The 21,329-nt window shown below is 52.6% G+C and overlaps 1 protein-coding gene across 3 annotated transcripts in view; it reads right to left on the minus strand.

Moving 5' to 3' along the window:
* Positions 1–21,329, minus strand: part of LOC147096775 (RAC-beta serine/threonine-protein kinase) — a 109,369-nt gene that overhangs the window by 48,286 nt on the left and 39,754 nt on the right. The window contains exon 2 of one of the 3 annotated variants that reach the window (XM_085973394.1): positions 15,508–15,578. The exons of 1 other annotated variant lie outside the window; for it this stretch is intronic. The gene's annotated coding sequence lies outside the window, so the exon portion shown is untranslated. Of the gene's footprint in view, positions 1–15,503; positions 15,579–21,329 lie in introns of all 3 variants that reach the window. One more of the 3 variants, XM_085973395.1, reaches the window with a different exon arrangement.

Raw genomic sequence — 21,329 nt, forward strand, 5'->3', positions numbered from 1 at the left:
TCCACAGCGCCTCATGGATGCCCAGTTTTGAGCTGCTAGATCTGTTCGGAATCTATCCCATTCGGAACGGTGGTAGTGCCACACCACACAATGGAGGGTGTCCTCAATGTGAAGACGGGGCTTTGTCTCCACAAGAACTGTGCGATGGTCGCTTCTGCCAATAATGTCATGGACAGATGCATCTGCGACAGGTAGATTGGTGAGGGCTTGTATTTCTACAGCGCTTTTCACAAGATCAGGACATCCCAAAGCTCTTCACAGCCAATGCAGTACTTTTGTAGTGTGGTCACTGTTGTGACAACAACCAATTTGCGCACAGCAAGGTTCCACAATCCTGCTGCTCTTCAAAATAGCGGCATGGGATCTTTTCCGTCCAACTGAGGGGGGCAAATGGGGCCTCGGTTTAACGTCTCATCCGAAAGACGGCACCTCTGACAGTGCAGCGCTCCCTCAGCACTGGAGCTGGGAGTGTCAGCCTGGATTATGGGCTCGAGTCTCTGGAGTGGGGCTTGAACCTACACAACCTTCTGACTCAGAGGCGAGGGCGCGACACCCACTGAGCCACGGCTGACACCTAAACCGAGAACAAACATCCCCTTTAAAAACAGAAAAGCCCTTTAAATCAGGCCCCCAAGCAGGTCCTGAATACAAGGAGCGCTTCCAAACACAAGAGCAAAGAAGAAAAACAATCCTTTTATTTTTGAAACTAGGGAGTGCAGCAATGAGCAATACAGATACACTGGGAATACCAGCATTGGATGACTACAGCACCCCCCACCCCCAAGCTCGAGCCTGACCAGTGCTGGAGAAGCCAGTCCGACCATTCGGATTCGATTCGGCCTGCTTTTGAGGACTGGGAAGGCACGCTCACAGGGAGCCAGGAATCATTTCCAGGAAGCCAAACATTCCTAAAGTCATAGCAGGAGTGACATGGGGGGGGGGGGGGGGGGGGGGGGGGGAGGCGGGAGGAATGTCAACCCTTTGCAAGGGGCAGAGGAAAGAAGACACTGCTGCACGGTGCAAACTCTCAGCAGCCTTCAGCCCAAGTGCCCCACAGACTGGCTCAGATGATTGACAAAGCTGGGAGTATCTCCCGAGTGCGTTCTGTTCAAACACAATCCCTGCGATCTTCACCGGCTAAATAGCTGGAATATTCGTTAACACAAATCAACGTGCACGCAGCCTGGCGCTTTCATCATGAATAGCCGAGCTCTCTCTATGCTCGAACCTTCTGCACACTCGAAAAGAGGAAGTACAATGTGTTTTCATTTTCTAACAAGTCACCACATCCTTTGCAGTTCCTGGATTTAACGCTTTAACATTGCAAAAACTGACTATATAAAGCACTGCACGGAAGGTGCTGTAGCAAACATGGGGCGGGCGCAAACACAGGGCCGCGCGCAGCAGAAAGTTAGACAGTGATCCTCAACTAATTAAAAGGCCTAATGGCCAAACTCGCACACTGGAAGTCCTATTTCGTTTCAAAAGGTCATTTTCCTTCGTTGTTACATTTTTTTTAAATCCCCTTTTCCTCTCGTCTTGCTCCCTGCTAATCCGACACTCTTCAACACCGAGGATGATGGATTGCCCCAAGCTTGCATCCAACTCTGCTCAGCAGCTGCACTTCAAGACTCACAACCCACTACCAGGCTGGAAGAACCAAACCCAAACATACCGGGTGAAACCGTTCCGTCAGAAACTGCCAAGCAGAGCGTCCCCCGCTGCCTGCACGCAGCCATCCCCCCTAGCGACTGCGCCGCGGGGCCTTATTCGTCCGGAGGCTCCCCTGCGGATCGCGTGCAAGGTCACTGCCCAGAGCAGCACCGTTGCGCAGTTAAACCTCCCATCTTTGATCCTGGCCTGTGCCAAGACTGCAATGGGGACCCTGCTCCTGGTCACAACCCAGTCACCACCCCCACCCCCCTGCGGGAACATGGGTGCGCTGCTCCCACTGTCGAACAGCCCAACGCCCACTGTGCAGGCAAAGCGGCGGAGGGCCACAGGCAGCCATGGCACTGCATCCCAGCACGAATCAGCACCTTCGAACGGAGCGAGGGGGTGCGAGAAAGACATAAAAACATAGAAGATAGGAGGAGTAGGCCATTCGGCCCCTCGAGCCTGCTCCGCCATTCAATGCGATCATGGCTGATCATCCAAACTCAGTACCCTGTCCCTGCTTTCGCCCCATATCCCTTGATCCCTTTAGCCTTAAGAAATATATCTAACTCCTTCTTGAATATATTTAATGAATTGGCCTCAACTGCCTTGTGTGGTAGAGAATTCCACAGGTTCACCACTCTCTGGGTGAAGAAATTCCTCCTCATCTCAGTCCTAAATGGCTTACCCCTTATCCTTAGACTGTGACCCCTGGTTCTGGACTCCCCCGACCATCGGGAACATCCTTCCTGCATCTAGTCTGTCCAGTCCTATACTAATCAGAACAGATAACAGAGGCCTGGCAAACACTTGTTCTTGGACCCTGATGGAACCGTTCATATACCTGCAAGCCCCATCGACCTGTGCTTCAACATCCGATCGTACAATCATACAGCACAGGCCATTCAGCCCACCGTGCCTGGGCCGGCTTAGAGCGGTGTAGTTAATCCCACTCGCCCATCTCTTCTCCCCGGCAAATTTTTCCTCTAAGTATTTATCCAATTCCCTTTTGAAAGTTATTGAATTTCAGGCAGCGCATCCCAGATCACAACAACTCACTGCGTTAAAAAAAAACACATTCTCATCTCCCCCTCTGGTTCTTTTGCCAATGGTCTTAAATCGGTGTCCTCTGGTTACCGCCCCTCCTGCCAGTTTCTCCTTATTTACGCTAACAAAATTCTCAGCAATTTTGAACGCCTCTATTAAATTTCCCCTGTAGCCTTCTCTGCTCGAAGGAGAACAATTCCAACAAGCAAACACAGCGACTTTTTCCCCCCGGGCAATAAGACCTGGAAAAGTAGGAGGGGTGCACCAGCATTTCGGGAGCAGGCAGGTTTGGGATGGAGAGTCCTGGTCGGTATCGTGGTGCTGGCTTACCTCCTCCTTCCGTCAGACTCCTGGGCCGCTGGAGCCTGCACCACCCCGTCAGGTCTACATGCTCCCTTTCTCCAACTGGGCTAGCCTGTTTGAACCATTCGCACATTCTCTGGGTCTCCCGCATTGGCCTTCTATGCCACTAATTTCTCTCACCCTGCCTCCTTTTTGTCTCCCGCTATTACCACCTCTGGCAGCTCCTGTGCTCCACCCAATCACTTCACAGCTCGTTCTCGCTCTTTTCTGATGTTTTTCTCCTCTCGCTCCGACTTACAAGCAGCTCATCGACAAGATGATCAGATTCTGGTGAAGGGCCGTGCCTGAAACGATCAGATTTTCCTTTTCGTAGCAGACCCCGCCCGGCTTGCTCAGCGCTGACAGCATTTCCCGCTGTTTTTCTTAAGATTTCCAGTACCTGCGGTATTTGGGTTTTTTTTTGTTACATGATGCAGAGTCCACTTTAAAATCGGACTTTGAAAAAGAGAACTGCGATCACGTTTAAATAAGGGAGCGGTGGCATAGTGCTAATGTTACTGAGCTAGTAATCCAGAAGCCTGGACTAATAATCCAGGCCAATGAACAAGAGTGCATGGCAGCTTGGGGGGAATTTAAATTCACTTAATTAAATAAATCTACAATAAAAAGCTAGTATCAGTAATGGTGACCATGAAACTATCAGATTGCCGTAAAAACCCATCTGGGTTCACTTTCGGGAAGGAAATCTGTCGTCCTTACCCGGTCTGGACTATATGTGACTCCAGACCCACAGCAATGTGGTCGACTCTTAACTGCCCTCTGAAATGGCCTAGCAAGCCACTCAAGGGCAATTAGGGATGGGCAATAAATGCTGGCCTTGCCAGCGATGCCCACGTCCCGAGAATGAATTAAAAAAAAAGAGATTTCAGTAAAAATTACAACTTTATCAGGGTGCTATGTCCCAACCCCAAACACGCAAGGAGTCAATTAACACGCCCTGATGTTCAGACACTGAAAATCCTTGTTACTGTGTCCCTACTGAGGTTAATCCACCCTCACACAACTTACATTTATATAGCGCCTTTAATGTAGTAAAGCATCCCAAGGAGCTTCACAGGAGCGTGATCAGGCACAATTTGACACCGAGCCACATAAGGAGATATCAGGACAGGTGACCAAAAGCTTGGTCAGAGATAGGTTTTAAGGAGCGTCTTGAAGGAGGAGAGGGGGGGTGGGGGGGGGGGGGGGGGGGAGGCTCAGCCAGCATCCGACCTGCCTCCGCTGTCAACCTAACATGCTCGCAGGGGTAGGCTTTGTTAGCCTTTACTGTACAACTCTTCAGGGGCCAGTTCACTCACGGTGCCGGGCTCAGTAATTACTGACAGCCAGTAACCCCTGGGTAACTGTCTGCCCTGGCCAGTTCACTCACGGTGCTGGGCTCCAACTCCGATCGCCCACTCCCCCTGATTGAACGGTGGGCGATGCTGAAGAAAAACATTGAACTCATCAGCTGAAACAGAAAGGTGGAAATCAGTCATCGCCGTATAGGAACAGGAGCAGGCCATTCAGCCCCTCGAGCCTGCCCCGCCATTCAATTAGATCATGGTGGATCTGTATCTTAACCAAAGGATCAGGAATAATCCTATCAAACGGGGTGAGGGGCAGTATTGAGGAACGTTAGATCAGGAATAGTCCTATTGAACAGGGCGAGGGGCAGTATTGAGGAACGTTAGATCAGGAATAGTCCTATTGAACAGGGCGAGGGGCAGTTTTGAGGAACCCCTTTAATAAGCACAAGCAGAAATGTTAAAAATGCGCGGAGGAATTGAGTAGAAATGAAAAACTAGGAACGTACAGCCTGCTATTTGTGATATTAAAAGCTCGGAGAGCGGCAGGTATCGGTCAGGCTTCGAGAGCGGGCCGCTGTCGGGCGGGCTCGGGCACGGAGAGGCCTCGACAAGACCCAGGATCACTCACGCAAGGCCTGGGCGGGTCCAAGGGCAGCCAGCTCCCTCCCACTACCCACCAGGATTGGGCTGCACTCGTTCCACAGACTGAGGGAAAACAGCAAGCGACAGAGGCAGCTCGATCTGATCTCGGTCAGTGAGATACTGGGACCGTCATCAGTGCGTGTCTCTCTCCTCCGCCTCCACCCCCCCCACCCCACACCCTCACAGTACAATACTAAGTTAGACAGGCTTTATTTCCATTTCCAGTCCATGCGGTGTCAGGGGGGGCAAGCCAGGATCGAGCTGGGCTCGGTCTGCATTGGTGGGTCCACACCTCAAGGATAAGGGAGTGGGCGGGGGGAAAGAGGAGAAATTACTACAAAGTAACGGTGCCGCGCACGGATTTCGCCCAGCCCGGTGACTCTGCCAGTGCGGGTACGCCGAAGGGAGGAGAGGAGCCTCGCTCGCTGCCGAGAGTTTGAGGAGGTACAATACTTTACGCAGAGGGTGGACTGAAGCAGTGACTGCAGCCAGGAACAACAGATTCATATCCTGAATGGAGACAGCCAGCAGTCTCGTATGAAGTGTTGTGGGGGGGGGGGGGGGGGGTTGGGTGGGAAGAACACGGGACAGCAAGGGGGATTTCAGGATTCGGAGTGGGAGCCAGGCGGAGCATTTGGGGGGGGGGGGGGGGTGGGGTGCCTGAAAGAAGAGGGCTCAGCACGGAGAATAGTGTGTGCATGAGAGAGCGAGAGAGACCGGGGGGGGGGGGGGGGCTGGCGAAAGGTCCTGCATATCTCTGGCTGAGGGCGGGGGTAGGGCCTGCTTGTGTATGACCTGAGGGGGAGGGGAGCGATTACTGCATATCTATGAGTACGGCCGGAGGGGGAAGGGAGGGGAGAGTTCCTGCCTCAGCATGACTTTGGGGGGGGGGGGGGGGGGGGTCCAGCTTGTCTACGACCTGGGCCTGTGTGTCTGACTGTGTCTAAGGAGGACGGAAGCTCAGTCTTCACTTCCTGCTTTTCAAAACCAAACAACAAGACAGTCCAGAGAGCTGCCATTCTCTCTCTCTCGATTCCTGTCTGGCTCACTCTCTTATTTACATAGCACAGGGTTACCCTGAATTGCAGTGAGCAGCATTGCCAGCTTGTGAGTGTCGCAGCCGCTGAATTAAAGTGACTGCTTCACTGAAAGTCTAAAAGTAACTGAGCCCTGAACTGCTCTAAGGTCCCAAATCCATTTATATTTACTCATCATAACAGTGACTGGCAAGAAACCGTTGCCAACAGCAACTTAATTTGGGGGGGGGGGTGGGGTGGCTACAGGTACAACGAGGGAGAGAAGTGCTACATAACCCGACCGTCAGGCAAATACAAGACTCACTGCAAAGCTGCGCTTCCCCTGCCAGCCAGCCAGCCGTCCGCACACGGACCTGGAGCCGCGCAACCGTTGCCCTCTTTCCCCCCCTACCCCCCCATCCGATGTGGCTGCTCGGCTCGGCAGCATGGCCTCGCAGGCAAGTAGCTGCCACTGCACATGCTCGGAGCCCGAGCCCTGGCCAGGCAAACAAGCAACGCTCAGAGCAAACACTGGGTCGGGCACGGGGGGGGGGGGGGGGGGCGTGTGGGAGAGCAAACAAGAGGCGGCAGCAAAGCGAACAAGAGCTGGCCAACGCCTGCTCGCCGCAGCTGCCTTCAAATATTTACCTCGGTGCGGAGAAAGAAATCGATGAGGCTGAAGGTGGTGGGAGGGGGGGTGGTGTTCCTGTCTTTCCCCGCTTGGCCTTCACACCACCAGGCCTGAAATCACAGGCCCCGCTCCGCGGTGTAGTCCAGCGGAAGGGCCGAGGCTTATTTGAGATGAGGCAACGGACGGTGCGACAATTGGCCTCCTCCCTCCCTCCCCTCACCCCCAGGCAAAGTGCCAGCTCAGTAGCTGGCGCTCTCCGAGACAGAAGGTCGTGGGTTCAAGCCCCACTCCAGCGGCTTGAGCACGTCACCCAGGCAGACACTCCCAGTGCCACGGCTGAGAACATAATAATCAGGGGCAGGAGTAGGCCGCTCGGCCCCTCGAGCCTGCTCCGCCATTCAACAAGTTCACGGTCGATCGTTCACCTCAACTCCACTTTCCCGCCCGATCCCCATATCCTTTGATTCCCCCAGAGTCCAAAAATCTAGCGATCTCGGCCTTGAATATACTCAACGACTCAGCATCCACAGCCCTCTGGGGCAGACAATTCTAAAGATTCACAACCCTCTGGGCGAAGAAATTCCTCCTCATCTCAGTCTTAAATGGCCGACCCCTTATCCCGAGACTGTGACCCCCTAGTCCTAGACTCTGCAGCCAAGGGAAACAGCCTCTCGGCGTCTACACTGTCGGGAGGTGGCGTCTTTCGGATGAGACATTATGGTGGACCTCTCGGGTGGATGTCAAAAATCCCATGGCATTATTTCGAAGAAAAACAAGGATGTTCTCCCCGGTGTCATAGCACTCACTCCAAACAAAGAGTCGCGGGGACTCGAGAGAAAGGCACAGATGCAGCGGGTGCATGCAGCGGTTGCGCAGCAACACCGTAGTCATGGAAACTCGACAATCAAAGGGGCCAAATCTGGTGACAAGACAACACAAATTAACATGGAGGGGGACTTTACACTCACTTATCCTGTGGTTTGACCCAGTCACGTAACCGAAGGTTTTCACTGTATATTTAAGGGATTTCCCCGCTTTGCTGTCAGTCACTGAGTAACTAGTTTTACCTCCTTTCGAGTCAGCTGTGACTCAGTGGGTAGCACCCTCGCCTGAGTCAGAAGATTGTGGGTTTAAATCGAGGCGGACACCCTAGTGCGGTACTGAGGGAACGCTGCACTGTCGGATGAGACGTTAAACCGAGGCCCCGTCTGCCCCCTCAGGTGGACATAAAAGATCCCACGGCCACTATTTCGAAGAAGAGCAGGGGGGGGCGCGTTATCCCCGGAGTCCTGGGGCCAATATTTATCCCTCAATCAACATCACTAAACAGATGATCTGGTCATTATCTCATTGCTGTGTGTGGGATCTTGCTGTGCGCAAATCGTCTGCCGCGTTCCCTACGTCACAACAGTGACTACACTTCAAAAAGTACTTCATTGGCTGTAAAGCGCTTGGGACGTCCTGAGGTCGTGAAAGGCGCTACAGAAATGCAAGTCTGTCTTTAATGCAGCAAATGACCTTATCTGCTTCACATCGTACTTACAGCACAGAAACAGGCCATTCGGCCCAACTGGTCCAGACTGACGTTAATGCTCCACACGAGCCTCCTCTCACCCTATTAGTATATCTTATTCTTTTCTCCCTCGTGTAGCTTCCCCCCTTAGATGCATCTCCGCGGTTCGCCTCAGTCACTCCCTGTTCCGCAGGCAAATTGTGCGGTGCTGTACGAATAGAATCCTTCCCCTGCTCTTGGTTCAACAGCTTCACCAGTGCTGCTGTAGATCCAGCTAGGATACCGGGCACAAGCGACCCAGTAGGCCATAGTCTCCCTTTCCTTCCCCCCCCACCACCGCCACACCGACCCCCAACCAAATCGGAAGTTGAAGAAATGGGTGTCAAGCAGCAGGAGAGGTGGCTGAATGCCCAATCGAAGAGATTGGCTTTGAGAAACTGCAGAGACTGTGGAGAGAGCAGGATGGCAGGCTCAGGGAGGGGGGTTCCAGGAACTTGCTGGTGTAGCTGAATGCTGTGCCACCAGCGATGGGGATGGCTAAGTACAGGAGACCCGATTAACCTCTCAATGGTTCTAACTGGCTCCCTTGGCACCGGCAGAACCACACTACCCTCCCACCCCCCTGGCAATGGCAGAACCACATCCCACCTCTCCCGGCAGAACCGCACAACCCACCTCCCCACCACCACATCCCCCCACCCACCTCCCCCTCCCACCCCCGGGTAGCCGTGACCCCCCCCCCCCCCCGGCAATGGCACAAACCCATCTCCGCCCCCGCCATCACTCCCCAGATACCGGGTAACTACGACCCCTGGCATGGAAGACCCCCTCCCCTTCCTGGCACCGGCAGAACCGCACCCACCTAGTTTGGTGTGCACTTTTGGTCGCCTTATCTGAGGAAGGATGTTCTTGCCAAGGAGGGAGTGCAGCGAAGATTCACCAGACTGATACCTGGGATGGCAGGAATGACGTATGAGAGAGATTGAGTCTATTGGGCTTATATTCGCTGGAGTTTAGAAGAATGAGGGGGGATCTCATTGAAACTTATAAAATTCTAACAGGACTAGACACAGGAAGGATGTTCCCGATGGCGGGGGAGTCCAGAACCAGGGGTCACAGTCTAAGGATAAGGGGTAAGCCATTTAGGACAGAGATGAGGAGGAATTTCTTCACCCAGAGAGTGGTGAACCTGTGGAATTCTCTACCACAGAAGGCAGTTGAGGCCAATTCATTAAATATATTCAAGAAGGAGGTAGATATATTTCTTAAGGTTAAAGGGATCAAGGGATATGGGGAGAAGGCAGGGACAGGGTACTGAATTTGGGTGATCAGCCAGGATCTCATTAAATGGCGGAGCAGGCTCGAGGGGCCGAATGGCCTACTCCTATCTTCTATGTTTCTATGATAAGGTGACCAAAACTGCACACAATACTCAAGGTCTCACCAAGGCCCTGTACAACTGCAGCAAGACATCCTTGCTCCTGTACTCGAATCCTCTCGCTATGAAGGCCAACATACCATTTGCCTTCTTAACCGCCTGCTGCACCTGCATGCTTACCTTCAGCTGGTGCACAAGGACACCCAGGTCTCGTTGCACCTCCACTTTTCCCAATCTATCGCCGTTCAGATAATAATCTGCCTTCCTGTTTTTGCCACCAAAGTGGATAACCTCATATTTATCCAAATTATACTGCATCTGCCATGCATTTGCCCACTCACCCAACCTGTCCAAATCATACTGGAGTTTCTCTGCATCCTCCTCACAGCACACACGCCCACCCAGCTTTGTGTCTCTGCAAACTTGGAGATATTACATCTAGTTTCCTCGTCTAGATCATTAATATATATTGTGAATAGCTGGGGTCCTAGCACCGATCCCTGCGTTACCCCACTAGTCACTGCCTGCCACTCGAAAAAAGACTTGTTTATTCCAACTCTTTGCTTCATGTCTGCCAACCAGTACTCTATCCAAGTCAGTACCTTGCCCCCAATCCCATGTGCTTTAACTTTGCATGCTAATCTCTTATGCGGGACTTTGTCGAAAGCCTTCTGAAAGTCCAAATATGCCACATCCACTGGTTCTCCCTCATCACCTTCGTGACCAGTCCAACAACACAGGGTTGACTCAATGCCTGGGGCCAACGAATATTGCTCTCCGAGGTCCTTTAACGTGTTTGCGCCTCCCGTGCACATCTTTCCCGTAGCTCCATGTTTGAATCTATCCAATCAGCTTTCCGCCCAGTTACAGCACTGAAACGGTCCTAATTGATGTCACAAACGACGTCCTGTGTGACTGTGACCGTGGTGCACTGTCCCTCCTCGGCCAGTCTTCAGCCTTTGACATGGTCAACCTCCTCCTCCTCCTCCTCCTCCATCATCTCTCCCCCGTTGCCCAATCAGTGGCACTACTCTTCTATGGTTCCACTCTTCCCTGCCCAATTATAGCAGAGCATCTCCTGCAATGGCTTCTCTCCCTGCCCACATACTGCTACCTCGGCAGCCTCCCAAGAGCCTATTCTTGAGCCTCTCCTAGTCCTCGTGGACATGCTGCCCCTTTGGCGGCACCATCTGAAGACGTGTGCTCAGCTTCCACACGCAGAGGCGGCGCACCCAGCTCTACCTCTCCACCAGCTCTCAGCCACCCCTCCGTGTCGTTAGCCTGCGTTTCCAGCATCCAGCCCTCGACCAGCTGCAATCTCCTCCAGTTAAACACTGGGAAAGACTGAAGCGATTGTCTTCTGCCCCCGCCAGTGATTCCATCCCCCTCCCTGGCCACGGCCTCTGCTTGAACCAGATTGTTTGCAACCTCAAAATCCTGTTCAACCCCAAGCTGAGCGTCTGACCCCACGTCCGCTCCATCGCAAAGCCCGCTGACCTCCACCTCCGTAACATCGCCCGTCTTAGCCCATCTGCTGCTGAAACCCTCATCCATACCGCCATCACCTCCAGACTAAAGTATTCCAATCATCTCCAGGCCTCCCATCCCCAAATCAAATCAAATTAACTTTTATTGTCATTGTTAGTGCACAAGTGCAGTACAACGAAATGTAGGCTTGCGGCTCCCGAGAGTGCACATTTGGATTAAGACATTTAAACATTCAACATACATTTGGCTTGTAATACATTAACATAAACATAACCATAATAAAGTGCATTGGCAGATGTGCAGGCTTTAGAGTTTATTTGTGGAGTTCAGTAGGATGACAGCCCTGGGAAAGAAGCTGTTCCTAAATCTGGTCGTTCGGGTGCGAATGCATCTGTAGCGTCTCCCAGATGGCAGGAGGGCGAACAGACTGTGGCTGGGGTGGGTAGGGTCTTTGATGATGGACCGTGACCTCCGTAGACAGTGTTTCTGGTATATGTGCTCTATGGTCAGTAGCCGGGTGCCGGTAATGCGTTGGGCAGTTTTGACTACCCGCTGCAGGGCTTTCCGGTCATAGTAGCTACAGCTGCCATACCATACTGTGATACAGTTCGTCAGGATGCTCTCTATCGTGCAGCGGTAAAAGTTAGACGGGATCAGGGGTGACAGATTACATCCCTTCAGCCTCCATAAGATTCCAGTTCATCGAAAACTCTGCTGCCCTTATCCTTTACCACACTAACCCATCACCCTAGTGCTCGCTGACCTACATTAGCCCCCGGTTCCTCAATGCCTCCAATTTAAAATTCTCAACCTTGGAATTCCATCTCTAACCTCCTCCAGCCCTGGCCTCTTGTGCATCCTCCAGACCCTTCCCTCCACCTTCAGCCGTTCACACTCTGCAACTCCCTCGCTAAACACCTCCCCCATTTCGGGCCCTCCTTAAAACACACTTCTGGTGACTAAACTTTTACTTACCACTCCCAATTATGTCCTTTGGTTCGACGTCAATTTACACTTCTGTGAAGCGCCCTGGGGCTTTTCGTTTGTAGAATCTTACAGCACAGAGGGAGGCCATTCGGCCCAGCGAGCCTGCGCCGGCTCACAGCTTTTCTACATTAATGGCGCTACATAAATGCAAAGTCACTGTTGCCTCGCCATCGTCGCCCACATCCCAAGAATACAACAACACATTTTCATCGTTAAACCACAGCACAGGCGTGATGGGCCGAACAGTCTCCTCCTTTTGCGAACAAAAGCGAAACAAAGTCCATAAAATATTAAATAAGCAGCTCGGCTTTGGAGGTTGTCTGGGAAAGATTCAGATAGGTACTGTGTGAACTTACTCTGCTGCTGCCGAAGGAAGTGCCTCAACACTTTCAGAAATTCAGAAATAGGTAGCTCACCACCTGTTTCTGACTTTCCTGTAGCCACTTCTTCACAGAGTGAACTTCCTCAGGAAGGACTCCGGGACTGATTCTCCATTTCACATCCGCACCGTTCGAGCATTCCTGATCTATCCGGGACACGCGGGCATTGGGCGAGGGCGGGATCGGATTGAGCCGCGGTGCCTTCCCACAGCCAAAATGCCTGCCGGGCTCAGTGCCGCGGTTCGCGCGTGACTGGCCATTCGGGAAAGGTGCAGAGGGACACCGCCCATTGCGCTGCGCCCCGACAAGGAGCTGGTGCCTTCGGAGGGAAGGGAGAAAGGTGCCAGGAAAAGGGGAGGAAAGCTCTTGCAAAGATCCTTAAACCAGACCACCTCCCACTTCTTTACAGCCAAACCCTCACCGATGACCCCCAGAGTGATGATCAAGCATCACTATTTCTTTGCCTCTCGATACCAATCAAGGTGAAACAGGCACATCGCGCCAGCTTACAGAAGGTCACCACACTACAGGTGCTGACACCGCAGAATCGGAGAACGTGCCAACACAGAATGGCCACCCAGCCCCTATTCTCCAGAGACCTGAGCACAAAAATCGAGGCCGACGCTCCCAGTGCAGTGCTGAGGGAGTGCCGCACTGTCGGAGGTGCTGTCCTTCGAGTGAGACGTTAAACTGAGGCCCCGTCTGCCCTCTCAGGTGGACGGAAAAGATCCCACGGCACCGTTTTGAAGAGCAGGGGAGTTCTCCCCGGTGTCCTGGGGCCAATATTCATCCCTCAATCAACATCACTAAAAACAAATTATCTGGTCATTATCACATTGCTGTTTGTGGGAGCTTGCTGTGCGTAAATTGGCTGCTGCGTTTCCTATATTACAACAGTGACTATACTTCAAAAAAGTACTTCACTGGCTGTAAAGTGCTTTGGGATGTCCGGTGGATGTGAAAGGTGCTATATAAATGCAAGTCTTTCTTTCTTTCTCTTTTCTGCACCATGATATTTCTCCCTGAACCACCTAGTCTAATCCCGTATTCCCACTTGCTCCCCCATTACCCCTCAATATGGGGTCCCCCGCACCGCCCCCAAACGTCTGTCGAATTCCCTTCGAAAAGAATCTGTGGATTCTGCTTCAACAGTTTGCAGCAGAGAAGTCCGGCTTCGAGGCGTCCTCCGGAAGGCTCGAGCTCGGTTAGGGAGGAGCAGGCAGTGGGCCTAGAACGGGGCAAGAGGCCAAAGATTAGGGGAGTTTGTGGAGACAGGAATGGGAGGTGCAACAGCACCATCAGTGGCAGGAGGCCTGCAACTACATCGTGACGGGTAAACGTTTGCAGTGCGTCAGTGGGTAGCACTCGTGCCTCGGAGTCAGAAGGTTGTGGGTTCAACTCCCACCCCCAGAGACTTGAGCACAAAAAGTAAGGCTGACACTCTCAGCGCAGTACTGAGGGAGTGCCGCACCGTCAGAGATGCCGTCTTTCAGATGACACATTAAACCTGCCTGCCCCCTCAGATGAACGTAAATGATCCCACGGCTCTGCTGGAAGAGCAGGGGGAGTTCACCCCGGTATCCTAGCCAATATTTATCCCTCAATCAACATCACAAAGAGAGAGCGGGACCTTGCCATGCGCCAATTTGTTGCCGTGTTTCATATACAGGAAACTCTTCTTTATCCGGCACCGACGGGACCGGCGTGGTGCCGGTTTATCAAAAAGTCCGGATTACAGAGAGTTATAGTTAAAAGGTACGAGAGCCCCGTACACAGCAACAAATCCAGGCTTCCCTGTTGCTTAGCAACAGCTGCAAGAACCCCGGCCACAGACCAAGCGTCCCCGTTGCTTAGCAACAAGTGCAGGAACCCCCGATTACACAGTCAAGAATCAAGAAACAGCCACTAATATGAAGAAAAACTGAACCTACTCCTGAATTTTGCCGGTTAACCGAGATTTCCGGTTGTTTGGGTGCCGGTAAATCGAGAGTTTCCTGTATTACAAAGTGACACGCTTCATTGGCTGTAAAGTGCTTTGGGAGATCCTGAGGTAGTGAAGGGCGCTAGATAGGTGCGGGCCTTTCTTTACTATTCCTGATTTAGCCGATCTTCTCCCTTCTCAACCTGGGTGGTCACCTGCCACTGGGGGCCATGGCGCTTCCTCCGGGTTACTCACCTTTTCAGAGTTGATGTAAACAAGACAAGACAGACACTGCGGCTAGTTTGTCAGATACAACATTCTCCTCCCCTCCTGTTACCACAGTGCAAGCTTCACGATGCTAACGAGGCACAAACAAACTTTGCTCAGATTACTTCCCAAGAGCTCTTAAAGGCCCAGGTAAAAGGCAACGCAAACATGTTTTGGGCAGGAGAAGGGCATTAGCCCCTCGAACCTATCCTTCAAACCTCCCATCAGCTCCCTTACCGTGATTCTGGGACTGTAACATCTCAGGGGCCCCTCATTCTTGAATTCTGTACCAGGAAAATTACTGGATCCAACTTCTCCATATGCAAGAAAACCTCAACACGTCCTTCCCCCTTCACCCCCTGCCCCACCCCCAGAGATGAGGTCCCCAGGGTTAAGCATCTTTTCCTCCTTGTTCTTCATCCAAGTTCAGGAAACTGGCGCAAAGTGGGCTGCCAACATGAGCCAATAAAGCACCTCTTGGAGACGGGGATTGGGGGGGGAGCAGGTTCGAGTGCTGCTCAGACACGGGATAAGAGCTGCTTGCTATCGGGTCACCGGGCGGCTGGAGCAGCCTCGCCGCTTCCTACCGGACTTACGCCCGCGGCATCAAACGTGGCACTCTCAGGAAAACAAAAGGGACGGTCACACTGGAGGCAAAGAATTATTGATACGTGGATGTGATGGTGGGCTGTTGGGGGGGGGGGGGGGGGGGGGGGGGGAAAGAAGAGAAAGAGACTGCAGGAGTGATAACGTGGGCCTCATCCATATCCACATTCCGGGTACAAACTGGGCCCAAGTTTGTGGGACATGTAGACACATCCCCGAGGCTGGCACAGGGGATGGTCACCAGTCCTGACCAAGTGCACTGAGAGAAGGATTAAAAGAGAGAGAGCGAGAGAGCGAGAGAGAGAGAGAGCGAGCTCACCTACCTCCTCGGGGCCCAGCTCAGAACCATTCGCCCACCCTCTCTGTCGGGGAGTTCTGGATGACGCAGACAAACCTAAAAGAAGAAAAAATCATTTACAAATCGGGGTCGACTCTTAATTTTCCGATTTTCACCTGTAGGCACAGACTCCAGCTGTGATAGTTCTAGGAATGCCAGGGATCCAACACTTCCAGCCCATGTGTGAGTATGAGCAGTGAATGGCAACGGACTATTCAACTGGGTGGGGCAGCTGTCAGCAAACCCAATGATGTCCTCAGTGAGCAACTTTGGGAGGGGGGGGGGGGGGGGCAACGATACAGAGATTAACTGCAGCATCCTGCTCGTTGCTGTTGCGATCAGCAAACCCAACCTCTGCAGAGACTAGAGACTGAAGTTGGGACTTGTGGCCTACCTCTACGGGCAATTCCCCCTACTGTTGGGGAAGCTCAGGGTGAATGAGACTCCCAGCACAATGAGACTGAGGGAGTCTTTCGGATGAGACATTAAACCAAGATCCCATCTGCCCTCTCTCTCTCTCTCTCTCTCTCTCTCGTGGACGTAAAAGATGCACGTCACTATTCAAAGACTAGCAGGGGAGTTACCCCCGGTGTCCTGGGGCCAATATTTATCCCTCAATCAACATCACTAAAATAGATGGTCTGGTCATTATTTCATTGCTGTTTGTGGATCCTTGCAGTTTCCGACATTGCCACACTTCAAAAAGTACTTCACCGGCTGTAAAGCGCTTTGGGACGTCCTGAGGTCGTGAAAGGCGCGGTAGAAATACAAGTCTTTCTTTAGGCAAGTTTTATATTTATGGTGCTCAGTTCCTTGAAGCGCATTCCAAGCTAGGCAGACAGTCAGCGGGCTGCATGTCATTGGTTACATACAGGCAAACGTTTGTGCATTCTTAGAAAGAGTGTGCAGCTCTACACAAGAATAGAAACCGTCTCGGCTCTCCTGATGGCTCAATGAGCTTATACACTAAATAGCTGAGCCACAGAGCAAGACGTCGCCAAGTTGCAGTCCTGGCGCGTGCCGATCGCAGCAGTCAGATGCCACACCGGGCCTCAGCCCTGCTCGTTGTCCGCTGACCCTCACTGGAAAGGGCCACACCGTGTCGATAGCGGGCGAGGGCTCAATCAGGGTCAGCCGTGCTGCCTCTCACAGTCGAAGAGCCAGCCAGCACCCAGCGTCTGTGGAGTGACACGACGAGGAGGAGCCGCCACTCAGGACGAGGTGCCGGAGGAGGCAATGAAATAATGACCAGATCATCTATTTTAGTGATGTTGATTGAGGGATAAATATTGGCCCCAGGACACCGGGGAGAACTCCCCTGCTATTCTTTGAATAGTGACGTGGGATCTTTTGAGAGAGAGAGAGAGAGGACAGATGGGGTCTTGGTTTAATGTCTCATCCGAAAGACTCCCTCAGTACTGTGCTGGGAGGTGCGCGAGTCAGAACGAGCACTCCCGGGGAAGCAAAACTGTCAAGAAGAAAAGCACACACACACACAAACATGCACGCAATTCTGAGCAAGAATAGAATAGCATGCGGCTGGTTAGATGTTTGTGCAGGTTTCTTCTAAAAGAGCAGACGGTTCGACACCAAGTCCGGTAAATAACCCACAAGAAAAACAGAAAGGTACACCACATGGAGTCACGTGGGTCACAGAACTGTTTACACAGAAGTTACTCAAAATAAGCCAAGGGAGAGAGGAAGCAGAGAGGCCGCATCACTGAGTGAGGGGAGGGGGCGGGGAACACAGCTTCCTCCCACCCTCGACGCTCTCCACCCCCGTGCAGCAGTCTGCACCATCCTTGCCGGGCCACTACCGCACTTCCTACTTTGTTAGGGAAATATCCCGGGAGACAAATTCTCCTCGGGAGTTACGCAAATGGCTTCTGTACAATGTAGGGAGGAACAGTTAAACGTTGTGGCACTCCATCCACCACCTTAAACATTCACTCCCTCCACCACCGGCGCACCGTGGCTGCAGTGTGTACCATCTACAAGATGCACTGCAGCAACTCGCCAAGGCTTCTTCGGCAGCACCTCCCAAACCCGCGACCTCTTCCACCTAGAAGGACAAGGGCAGCAGGCGCACGGGAACACCACCACCTCCAAGTTCCCCTCCAAGTCACACACCATCCTGACTTGGAAATATATCGGCCGATCTTTCATCGTCGCTGGGTCAAAATCCTGGAACTCCCTCCCTAACAGCACTGTGGGAGCACCTTCCACCTTCACCACGCGGACTGCAGCGGTTCAAGAAGGCGGCTCACCACCACCTTCTCGAAGGCAATTAGGGGATGGGCAATAAATGCTGGGCCTCGCCAGCGACGCCCACATCCCAAGAATACATTTTTTTTAAAACATTAAAACCTGAAATGAAATTCCTGGAAATTCTGCAGCGGTTGGCTGGGGATCAGACGCTTTCATCCGCAGCCGAGGTTTCGAACACTGCTGTCTGTTGCCAAAACAGATGGGCAACACCCCAAACCGAGGGATTTACCTGTTGATAACCGGCTCACATCAGCATGGCACACGGCTGTTCAGTAATCTTTTGTGCATACGTTCTTTTATCTCAACGCCGGGCTTTCTTTCCTAGTAATTTTGCCTTTAACTTCACAATTTCTGCCTCCCCCCCCCCCCAATCTCCTGTTGGGTTACAGCGCTTGCCACCTCCCACAGGGCAAAGCCCATCGCCCTCTGGCAAGGAATGACTGGGCAAATTTCACCACCCCACCTCCCGCTCACAATCGGCAGATGCCGATAGCTTACCCTGCTCCCCCTGCCCGCACGTGGAAATGACTTTTTAGCCGTGGCTCAGAGGGCAGCCCCCTCGCCTCTGAGTCAGAAGTTTGTGGATTCAAGTCCCACTCCAGAGACTTGAGCACAAAAATCTAGGCCGATGCTCCCAGTGCAGTGCTGAGGGAGCGCCGCACTGTCGGAGATGCCGTCTTTCGGATGAGATGTTAAACCGAAGCCCCGTCTGCTCTCTCAGGTGGACTTAAAAGATCCCACAGCACTATTTCGAAGAAGAGCAGGGGAGTTCTCCCTGGTGTCCTGGTCAATATTTATCCCTCAACCACCACTAAAAACTGATTCTCTGGTCCTCATCACATTGCTGTTTGTGGGAGCTTGCTGTACGCAAATTGGCTGCCGCCTTTCCTACATTACAACAGCGACTACACTTCAAAAAGTTCTTCATTGGCTGTAAAGCGCCTTGGGTCCCCTCTCATTCTTCTAAATTCCAATGAGTATAGGCCCAATCTGCTCAACCTTCCTTCATAAGTCAACCCCCTCATTGCAGGAATCAACCGAGTGAATCGTCTCTGAACTGCCTCCAATGCAAGTATATCGAGGGATGTGGAGATAATGCAGGAAAGTGGAGATGAGGTAGAAGATCAGCCATGATCTGATTGACTGGTGGAGCAAGCATGAAGGGCCGAATGGCCGACTCCTGCTCCTATTTCTTATGCTCTCATCTCCAGTCCCTCTGCTGCCAAAACCCTAATGCTCGAGCCCAGCGTTGTTCAACAGAAGTTGCTGACTCGCCACAGGTGTGTCTACAGCTACACTGTGTACACACACACAGAGTGAGATGTACTTCACGTGTATAGTACTTACCACCCACCACCATTCAAGCGCTCAACAATGAAAAAAAATCTGGATTCCCAATTAGACAGATGGGAAATTGGGAATTTTCCAAAAGGCCAGGGGCTAATGAATTGGACAACACTCCTCTAACACTTGATTTTCCATTGCCCTCCTCTCCGGCTGCTTCTCCTCCAGAAACTCCAACTTGTCCGAAACCCAGCTACTCCCGTCCACCAACCACCCCGAGTCCCGTCCGCCAAGCACCCCGAGTCCCGTCCGCCAAGCACCCCGAGTCCCGTCCGCCAAGCACCCCGAGTCCCGTCCGCCAAGCACCCCGAGTCCCGTCCGCCAAGCACCCCGAGTCCCGTCCGCCAAGCACCCCGAGTCCCGTCCGCCAACCACCCCGAGTCCCGTCCGCCAACCACCCCGAGTCCCGTCCGCCAACCACCCCGAGTCCCGTTCGCCAACCACCCCGAGTCCCGTCCGCCAACCACCCCGAGTCCCGTTCGCCACCCACCCCTATCCTCGCACACCTACACTGGCTCCCTGACTCCAAACGTATTGAACTTACTAAGACCTTTAAGGGGCGAGGTCATGAAGGGATTTGAAAGAGACCTGCATTTCTATCGCACCTTTCACGGCCACCGGACGTCCCAAAGCGCTTTACAGCTAACGAAGTACTTTTTGAAGTGTAGTCACTGTTGTAATGTAGGAAACGCGGCAGCCAATTTGTGCACAGCAAGCTCCCACAAACAGCAATAATGACCAGGTAATCTGTTTTATTGATGTTGATGATTTGAGGGATAAATATTGACCAGGAAAACTCCTCTTCGAAATAGTGCCTTGGGATCTTTTACGTCCACCTGAGGGGGCAGACGGGGCCTCGGTTTAACGTCTCATCCGACAGTGCAGCACTCCCTCAGCACTGCAGTGGGAGTGTCAGCCTGGATTTTTGTGCTCAAGTCCCTGGAGTGGGACTTGAACCCACAACCTTCTGACTTAAGAGGCGAGAGTGCCGCCCACTGAGCCAGGGCCGACACTGGACGCGGAGAACGAATTGGCCGTAGTCAACGGCTTCAGTCTTCCCAGCAGTTAACTGGAGGAAACTGCAGCTCATCCAAGGCTGGATGTCGGACAAGCAGGCAGACAACCAAAGGCAGTGGAGGGGACCGAGAGAGGAGGTGGTGGAGTAGGACTGGGTGGTGTCAGCATTCATGTGCTAGCTGAGCTCATGTCTCCAGATGGTGCTGCCAAGGGGCAGAATGTATATGAGGGGGGGGGGGGGGGGGGGGGGGCAAGGATACACCCTTGGGGGAACTCATAGGAACACGAGTAGGCCATTCAGCCCCTCGAGTCTGTTCCAGCATTCAACTAGATCATGGCTGATCTGTCCCTCAACTCCACTGACCCGCCTTTGCTCCACATCCCTCACCTAACAAAAATCCATCAATCTCAGTTGACATTTTCAATTGAGCCCCCCCTTCCACCCTCAACAGCCTTTTTGGGGGAGAGTTTTCCACATTTCCGCTAGCCTTTACGTGAAGAAGTGCTTCCCGACATCACTCCTGAACGGCCTGGCTCTCATTTTAAGGCTGTGCCCCCTTGTTCTGGTTGCCCCTATTCCGAAGGTGTGTGGAGGATGAGGAATGAGCATTAGACCCCCCCCCCCCCCACAGGCCCCACCATATCGATCACATCCTTCTCTCCAGAAAGACATCTGATTGCCCGTTGAACGTACTTATACTGTCCACCTCAACGCCCGACCTGCCAATGCGTCCCGAGTGAGAAACTTCCTCATTTCCCTTACAATCCTCACGTTTAACTTGTTCCCATGGCGATTTGAACCCTTCACAGTGAAGAGTTTCCCCGGTTTTAATCAATTCCCTTCATAATCTTGAAACGGTCAATTCGGTCACCTCGGAATTTCTTCTTTTCCAAAGACATTAAACCAAACTACCCGAATCCTTCCGACTTAACTTTAAAAGTGATCATGGATTTGGAGCAGCCACACAACTTTAATCTAGTAAAACGTCCCCAGGCGCTTCACAGGAGCGTTTTCAGACAGAATCTGACATCGAGCCACATAAGGAGATCATGGCCCAGAAATTCGGGTCCCCACGGGTGAGTACGCGCTGGGTACTCACCCATAGGGCCTAACGAAAGTGCCGGTTTCGTGCATGCACTGCGCTTGCGCGGGAAACCGGAACTTCCGTTCCCTTAAAG

Source organism: Somniosus microcephalus, chromosome 34 (assembly GCF_052327205.1).
Source record: "Somniosus microcephalus isolate GS21.2 chromosome 34, FLI_Smic_1.0, whole genome shotgun sequence".
NCBI lineage: Eukaryota > Metazoa > Chordata > Chondrichthyes > Squaliformes > Somniosidae > Somniosus > Somniosus microcephalus.